This window comes from Larimichthys crocea, chromosome IX, assembly GCF_000972845.2.
Source record: "Larimichthys crocea isolate SSNF chromosome IX, L_crocea_2.0, whole genome shotgun sequence".
Taxonomy (NCBI): Eukaryota; Metazoa; Chordata; class Actinopteri; family Sciaenidae; genus Larimichthys; species Larimichthys crocea.
This window is the reverse complement of record NC_040019.1, coordinates 10,892,370-10,902,111: the sequence shown is the minus strand read 5'-3', so window position 1 is coordinate 10,902,111 and position 9,742 is coordinate 10,892,370.

Sequence of the window (9,742 nt, the reverse complement as noted above, 5' to 3'; positions counted from 1 at the left end):
AAATCACTTTTATAAATCACTTTTATACAATTTTATGAGCTGGTTCCAGTATTATTGGACTCAAAGTGCCTAAATTGACTATTATTAATAATAAAATAAATGCATCTGTGGAGGCTAAGGCTCCATTATTATCATTATTACTTTAACTACCTGTTGCTGTGATTTTAATACGATTAGATAAGATTTAATAAGATATATTATATTACTATCATAATATTTTCATTACATAATAGACCATTTTTGCCTTATAGTGTCTGTCTCTTTTAATTAAATTGGTGAAACAGCGCCCCTCTGTGTTGTAACGCCTGATGCATGTTACTCAGTCTGTGTGGTGAAAAATGGTATTACACTCCTACAGTCTAAGCACCCAAGTAAAGTTGTCATCCTTTAATTAATAATAATAAAACAGATAGTTAACTATCAGATAATCATATGCAGTCACGCCCTCATGAAACTATAAGTCTCTGGGAAAGAAAGTGAACTTTGAAACAGCACTTAGGCCTCACAACAAACTAGTTTTAGCCTTTTTAGCTAACAGCGATCTGGTTAATCAAACTATTAAATCAAATCAAATTATTTAACTTAAGTAATCAATGGCTTGTCGAGTCTATAAAATAACAGAAAATAGTGAGAAATCACAATTTTTAGGAAATATCCAGTGATATTCAGTTTATTGGTAGCCTAAATGTCTGTACTCACATCAAACCATTCTAGTCTTCGTGCAAATGTTGACACACTGATGGCATTGGCTGCTCATGCAGACAGTTGGTGATCGAACTGATCGTCTGGTTAGTGGACTACCCCCGCCTTACAGCCTGAACCACCAAATATTCATATGTAAGGATATGAATATCTTTGTATTTCTTTCTTTAAAATGTGACCTAATTATTGCAGATAAATGTTCAGTGGAAGAAACAGCTGTACAGATACATACATATGTATGCTGACAGATAATAACAAGTAATAAGTTTTAAATTAACTTTTTCTATTGCTATACCTCGCTGCGTTAAGCAAGAGAACATTAGGAAAGAAGTAATTTAGTACTTGATTTGACTGACTCAGACTGCCCGACACTCATATGTACGCTACACCTAAACTTTAAAATACATGTGTTGCATGTGTTGACCTCCATCTTATACATTGCAGTCATCCTAGGAAGGGATTACTCCACAGTATGGAGAGAAACCAGTATGGTTATTTGACTCTTCTTATTCATCTTATTCAACAATATAATGATCAGCCTGCATGCTGCACAGTGCTTTGTAAGAATGAAACCAACATGCGTTTTGTCTGTGGTCAACACACCCATGTAAAGTGCGTTTTATGTATATTTATACGCGTGTGTATGTGTGTGTGTGTGTGGGTGGGTGTACCTGGGGGGTTGGGAGGATGAATAGGATTGTGCTGTGTAGGTGGGGCCTTACAAGCCTGTCTAGGTGGGGTTTAGTGGGGGTTGCTTTGGCCTGTTCTTTGTGTGTGAATGAGCTCTGACCTTTTTACACTACGGGATCAATTATTTCTAATTTGAATGTCACCTGACATTGAATCTGATGTAAACATCCTCTTGGTTGTTTAAATAACGTGTTGTACATTTCTCTGGAATGCGAGTCATCTTAAACTGCATTATTGTTTTCGACATCCTATATATGCAGTGTATATATAGATCAAAGGATTGTACATGCTTTGTCCTTGCATTTGCATGCTGTGTGTCATATATTATTTGCTGGCCTGTTTGTGTGTGTGCTCATGTGTATATATGTCCACATATTCTTGCACACGTGCCTTCATGCATGCATGTGGAGATGTGCACACAAAGTCCTCGTCTGTGCCAGTAGACACAAAGCCAGACCCCTCCACCCACCTTCCATCCCCCTCTTCCTCTTCCCTGGAGGTGGGGGGGGGGGATAAGACAGTCTGTCTATCTGCCTGCTCCCAGCATGAGGGGGGCTGGGGCATAGGATGGGAGGTTATTGAGGTGGTGGGGTGGGAACAGTCTAGCCGTGTTTATGGGCTGGATGTGTCGGTTGGGGGTTTAAAGAAGGGGACAGTCACTTCTGGCATTCTTATGCTTATTTAGCTCCAGCATGGCCTGCAGTCATGCTTTTCCTAACCTCAATGAATCACAGAAAAAAAAAACACACTGGAGCACAATATACTCAGCGGCTCTGTGTGCACACACAGTATAGGTATGTTAGTCTGTCTTTGAACTCTGCTATAAATATCAGGCCCTCTTATTTTTTTTATTCAAATGTTATAATATTTACTGTAATCAAAATTACAGTAGTCATCGTTCAAACAAATGTTTCAGGTCCTGAAGTTTCCATGAGCTGAATTTCGTGCCAAAAGTGTTTGCAGTTGTTATTCAAGTTTGTGAGTTTACACTCCATTACTTATTCATCTTCATGCCAACTGCTGTTGTGCCATCACACATGTCTGCACACAGAGCATAGAAAAACATGGATCCAGTATCTTTGATAAGTTTCTGAGGGAGTGTTTTTAAGCCTACGGTTTGTTTTGGTGCATTCCACCATCTTTTCAGTTTATTGGAGCAGGAACAAGCTCTCTTTTAAAAATCCAAAAACCATTTGGGGGTTGTAGTCAAACAATGGAAAGAGAGGAAATCAACTCACTACAATAGTGTAGATTTGTGGACCAAAGATTTGAAAAATAAATCCTACGTTGAGTTGATAACCGTCCAATTTGCCCCTTTTTACGTAATTTTGTCAGTGGAAGTGTAGATTTTTCTGATGGTATCGTGTTGAAGTGATTGGAACAACTAATGGTGCCTACACGCTATATGACCTTCAAAGACTGATCACATTACACATCTGTCTGTCTTATAATGGGGTATCTTGAAGTTTTGTCATCAGAGAGGTCACACATCTTTCAATTTGCAAGAGGAATCCTCGATGGATCCTCGACAAACATATGCAAGAAGGGATACGGGAAAAGACGTGAGACCGTGCATGAAACAGGATTTCAAATGTCTGATCCAAGTTGTTTGTGCACTCGTTTTCCTGCTAACTTCTACTAAATTTTACACAATTTTTAGGTTCCAAGCACACTGAGTAGTCCATCTCATGTTCTTTTGCAGGTTTTATGACTCCTCCCCCTGATATTTCCCTCGCACTCTCATTTCAGGTCATTGCTGCTGTCTTTGCCAGGAAAAACAAATTTCACATTACAGGATTTGTTCTGCAGACAGATCACAATATTTAATCTGCTAGATATTTCTGCGTTTCATCGATACATCTCTCTTATTGTTTCTTCTTTGAAAATTCCAGTCGTAATTTGCCCCTTTCTTGTTTTTGACAGTTCGAATTGTAGATATTCCATTTTTTATTATCACTAAAGAAAAATAAAAAGCAGCAAATCCTCGAAATGGAGTGGCTGGTACTTTGCTGGAGTGTTTGGTATTTTTGTTTGGAATGATGAATCATTTGTCAGAATACTACGGATCTTTTCAACTCTGAACACGGCATTATTTTGTACTTCTGTCACAGATTTTTGGAATCACAGAAATGTTTGTCAAACTTTCTCAACCAAAAACAAAGTGACAGAACAAATGAATAAACTACAGAGAACAGTTCAAACAGAAGTAGTTGTTTTGTTCTGGGCAGTAGACGGATAATCACTGCGAGTTCAGATATCTCTGCCAAGAGGAAGAATATATTCTCTTTCTGTCTTCATCAAATGTTAAATGTTTATCAAATATATCACCCCCAGGATCAGACCTCATACAATATCTACGTTTCATTGTTAATTTAAGCAGCTGTAGCATCTTTCTGTCAACATTCAGTCTTTCACAGTATTGACTTTGAAGTCTGTAGAGCTGCTAAAGTCTTACGTGTTTGCCGAAGCTAAAATAGGTAAACAACTCCATCCAACTCAATAATTGATGGTTTATTGTGATTTATTTAAGCAGGTTTCAGAAGCTGGATCTTTTTCTTTCATGCCTAAAAGAGAATGAATCATGTCATATTACTGAATATTACTGAATATTTTGTTAACAGAGACTCAAATACCAAAAATGTGTCTTTCTTTATCTCAAATATTTTCCCTCAGTAGGTTGTACAGGCTCAAATCCGATGAGAGCTTTGTGTTTAGATGCATTTTGTTGATTGTTTGGATCTCGCTTCTTCCATAGACTCCACTTTTTTATGCATCGTGCCCTCAACACCCACATACACACACATCACATCACATTAAATCATCGCATACAGCTCCCACTTCGATGCCTTTTTCTCTTTCTGTATGTTTATACACACTCTGTGCGTATTATTACTATGATAAATCAAGAGAAATGTCAGTGAACACACAGAACATTCCCTATGAAATATGATTGATAGGTGCAATATCAGCATGAGACAAGGTTGAGATGACTACAATATCCTTTCCTTTTTCTTTTTCAATTATGTTACACAAGAAGAGCCATTTCCTTGCCTTCCTCTTGATTATGAACTGCGCTGTCCTCTGTCCTATTGGGCCTAGCTCCCAGAGGCCACAAACCCCCACAGAGGAACAATGTTGATGTCAGACTCACTGACAGAGAGCTGACTTTAATAAGGCAATGGGAAATTCATTTTCAAAGGAAGGAAGCGGCGTGTGGAGACGAGATGACTCTCAAGTACGAGGGTGAAGGCACGGCGATGCACACAACAGGCCGGATGCACCAGAGATAACGGCGCTCCTACTCACACACACATACTGATGACATAAATTGGATGCTTTCTGTAAAAGTACATAACGTCCTGTCGCAGTATCACAGAAGAACTTTGCAACATGTGGTTGTATTAGCAGCTGATTGGGCATTCCTTCCAGCAGGAGGGTAACAGACGAGGTCGAGGGCAAAACCACCACATTACCGCTGCTCCCCTCACAGTTTGGTGTGAGATGACAAACGCCTCCATGCGGATTACAGCATTTCTGGCATTTTACAACCAGGTTAGCACTACAGCGGCAACACAAACCTCGGTCGAAGTCGTTGTCTAAACCCTCAAGTTGTGTAAGGGGCGACGTATGTAGAAGTTTGAGATGAATGTCTTAAGTTAAAAGTTGGTTTAACGTTTAACAGGAGATCTGTTGGGTTTGTTGGTCCCTGTGTTTATGCATGCGTCTGTGTGTAATGCAGACTTTGTAAGATTCCTGTGTGGACTGGAGTAAATGAGGGCTGTGGAATGTGAGTGGAGGGTAATCATGGCAGACCTACAGGAGTAACCAGATACCGACTGCCAGACTTCAGAGGAGCGGGAATCCCTCCACGTCGACACACCACCTCCTGCAGGAGACACTTTGGCTAGGACCTAACTCCCCTCCCCCTCCCTCTCCCCTCGTTTAACCCAAACATGGCCCTTAGTGTCCAGCCTCCCGGCCTCACTCTAAAAATCTGATTTTTGTCTGCTTGTTCCAGTTTGAGTAGTTTCTTGCCTCTAAAATGTGGTTGCATTTATAATCCTCAATCTTAAACGGTTAGTCGCTTAAAAGAAGAAAAAAAACATTAACAGGATGTCATACAACACATCAGAAATTACATTATATTAAACCACATGAATTGGATGTTGCACTTTTACTTGTCGTTTTTATGGTGTTTTTACACCTGTAGTTTGGTTTATTTAGTCTAAACCAAAGTGGTTCTAGTCTGGTTCCTGGTGACACTGACTGACTTTTTTACAAACGAATCAAGAAGAGCTAACATAAAGTCATACAGACAGAGTGGTAACGTGTTGATTGGAAAGTTTTGGTGATTGCCATGCTGCATCATCAGGACCCACCGGGAAAAATCAAAGTTTATAAAAGTTTAGTTTATGAAAAGAAGTTTATGCAGCGCTTTTATGCTTCTGATGTGCGTATTCATGTTCTTTGGTGTCACAAAGAAATAATTGAGAATTATTAGTATTACAAACTGCAGATCGACCGCATGTTATGAATAATGACTAACAGGTAGAGACAGGATGAAAAGGAGACGTCTTGTATGGTAATAATTCAGCACTTTTTACTGTGGGATCACACACTGTTTGATGTTTGACTTAATGAACTGACAAAGGACACAGAGTAGAATACAAGCCCAGCAGTTTTAAGGAAAATACCCCATTGTTACCAAATCTGCATAAATATATACACAGTTTTTACACACAATTAAAAGATGGATTTCTGATTTCACGATTAGTTTAAAATCAACTATCTACAATCATAATATCCTGTGGTCTCAGTCCGGGTGTTTGATTTATACGCCAGCACAAACAATTTATCTTTATTAACTATGTAAATGCATCAGGGTTTGTGTTAACTGAACCAAACAGGTTAGTCGTGAATGCACCCTTGGGCATTACTATTTCCCAATACATTCATTATAAGGCGTTTATATGTTGTAACTAGAAAATATTTTGCTCTATCTATAGTTATATATCAGTTATAATGCTTTATAGATCAAAAATATTAGATATTATTCCTTCAAGCTGTTTTTTTTTTTATTAGACTCTAATAACTATTATGCTTATTTACCTTTTGGTAATTTCAGTGAGCTGTGTTTGTAAGCAAGTTCAATTATCATTTCACAGAACCAGGACAGCTGGTTCTTTTCATCACAAAGTATTATGCCATATTCAGAATACATCAGGCATTGTGTGATTAGTGCAGGACTGTGACACAGTTGTGTGGGTGTGTTTATTTGTGTTATTATTTGCGTTCTTGCTACCAGTGCTCCCTCTCTTCATTCATCCTTTATGTCACTCCACCACTGCTGTCTTTCTCTCTATCTCCAAGAAATGAGCACAAATCAAAGTTCACAGTTTTACTGTTTTGTGACAGACGTGGAATCCGGGTACATGAAATAAACCAAGCAAGGACACAACTGGGAGAGTATCATAGTTTAGTCCACAATCATTGCCTGGATATTGCCCGGTTTCAGTGATATCTCACCAAAATGACATAATGCACAGAGCCAAATAGCGACACTCCCCCACCACCGGTTGCTGGTTTCCTGTCTGAATGCACGCTTAGTCAACAAAGACAAACAGGACAGAGCTAATTAAATGACTTGTTTTTTTGGTCTGAATGAGCAAACATCCCATAACAACAGTAATCAGTAATGGTGCGGCTGTGGCTTGAAGGTAGAGCGGGTCGTCCACTAATCAGAAGATTGGCGGTTCAATCCCTTCCAGTCTGCATGTTGAAGTGTCCTTGGGCAAGATACTGAACCCCAAATTGCTCCCAAAGGCTGTGAATGTGTATGAATGGTTAGCTCCTCAAACTGATGAGCATATGGCAGCCAATGCCATATCAATGTGTGTGAATGTATACTAATGTATACTGTTTGAGTGGTCGGGAGACTAGAAAGGCGCTATATAAGTACAGTCCATTTACCATTTAATCAATCAACATCATATGGAAATCCAAAAGTTATTATATGTAAAACATCAATAAATGTGCAACTCATCTCATGATTGGAGTTTGAATTTTTCTACCACCACAAACCACAGGACTGTTGTATTTCAATGTCACATTACTGAGGATGTGCGTTTTAGGACATTTTCACAAAAACAAGACAAGGCATGAATACAAACACATGTGCACACACACACACACACACACACACACACATACGATGCAAAGGAAATGGTTGATCTTTATCATACTTTCTGGATCAGACCGTGACCCTGCTGTCTTCCTCCTCAAAACATCCTGTCTGCCCAGAAAGAAAAAGAGATACAAACAAGATGGGGTTGATGATGTTATTTACAATAGCAAAGAGAAACACAAAATCTGACCAAATACCAGAAATAGCTCTAATTACTGGAGAACACACTGTCCTTGCCTTGAAACTTTCCTTTTTTCTATGCATCTTCTCAGTATTCATAAAAAAGATACATTTAATCAATATTCTCTCTAATCCTCCTTCTTTATTTGGCAGACAATAGTCGTACAGTTATAAAATGTGTTGATTATGACAAGAAAAAGGATGCAAATTATCAATACAGAATGACCACTTTTGGCTATCAATCCTGACACAATCTCATGGTTAATTTTCTCCTATCAATGTAAAGAAAACTTAATGACATCTAATTTATCACCCCCTGTAATGAAAGTGTAGAAATTCCTAATCGGCACTTTCATGCCAATTAAGCATCCACAGAAAGAAAAATCACTAATAGACCGCAATATCCTCTACTAATAAAAGTGGAGTGAGCGTTTAAGAAAATTAAGAATTAACCCCTGAGGGAGAAATGTGGCGAGTGTCTGACCCAAGCAAGAAGAGATTCAACACATACTTTATGTGTATAATCATACACATACATGTGCATACACACACACATGCACGTACTGTAGTTGAGACTCTTTCTACTGTGTTGTTCAGTAGACCCTGGGGCCTTGTTATTTGAAAAGCAAGATCAAAGCAATAGTGCTGATCCAGGCAAGAGAGAGAGAAGAGAAGGACGTACAAAGAGACGACTATAACTTCTGCCTTTACTCTAATTATCTCCTTGCTCAATGCCAGAAGAACACAAGTAGCACAGAAACTGCTGTCTATTCATGCTTAACATTCAACCAGAATCCTGGTAAAGATCCACTTTCTCTTGTGCTACTGACTGAGTAATCATCTGCTCAGACTACAGTAACAATACGGACTTACCTCTACATTTTATAGCCATGAGGACACTTTTGGTTTTTAGATTTTTTTTGTGCCTTGAACCCAATACAAGTTAAGTGAAATAGATTTTCATATTTGGCACTGACATTATTGATGGTCAGTGTTTAAAGAATTCAAAAGCAACATCTCTTTCCAGAGACTGTGTCCTTGTTACTGTGCTGTGACCACAGTTTTCATGGAAACTTCTTTATTTTCTTGGATTTTTTACTTAAAAAACAAATTCGTCCCTTAGAAAACGGAGTGATTGTTGATATGATCCAGAGAAAAAAGAACACATTTTTTTTGAGGGGGAAAAAATAGTGGTGGTTGAATTTTTAATGGTTAAATGAAATGCTTTGAGCACCATATATTGCATTCAACTCCATTGTATTAATGTGGAGGCAGAAATCTCAGAAGTACAGGAATTAAAACCAACTGTCTGCATGGCTACATACTATTGCTACTATTGTATTCACCTTTTTATATTCTTTATGAATAGAGTGAGTAATCAGTAGTTCTGTTATGGTATCTATGGCTATAGAGTCCATTTATAGTGTGTTGAAAAAGCGAAAAAAAATCTGCAGAAAGAATTCATCCAAGAATTACCAGTGTCATGAGATGTCATAAGATGAGAATAAGGACAAAAAGACTAGAGAAACGTGGACAAAAACAGCAAGACAAAACGATTCTGCTTGTTTCAGAGAGCTTAAATTGAGGCCGATGAAAGGAAAGGATGAACAAACCCTTTCAAACATTTAGTCACTAACATTTACAGTTTGGGTTGTTTTATAATGAAAGTTTAGAGCAATGGATCTGTTGAAGGAGCACAAAACAAAAATCTTTAAGATACTATATACTATATATATATATACACTTCACTCTTCTCTCCTTCACCTCCCCTCCTGTCTCCTCCCTCTCTGAGTGGTCTCTTCCTGTTGCCTTTTGCTAAGCACGAGCCAACAACACTGACGTACTTCCATGTCATACCGGGCGAGCTGTACTCTCCAAACAAACACGCCGAGGCCGATAAAGACGCACTGGCAACAAGAAGATCAAGATAGCGAGGAAGAAAAAAAAAGACTTCAGATATCAGAGAAAGAAAAAGTTGTGACTGTT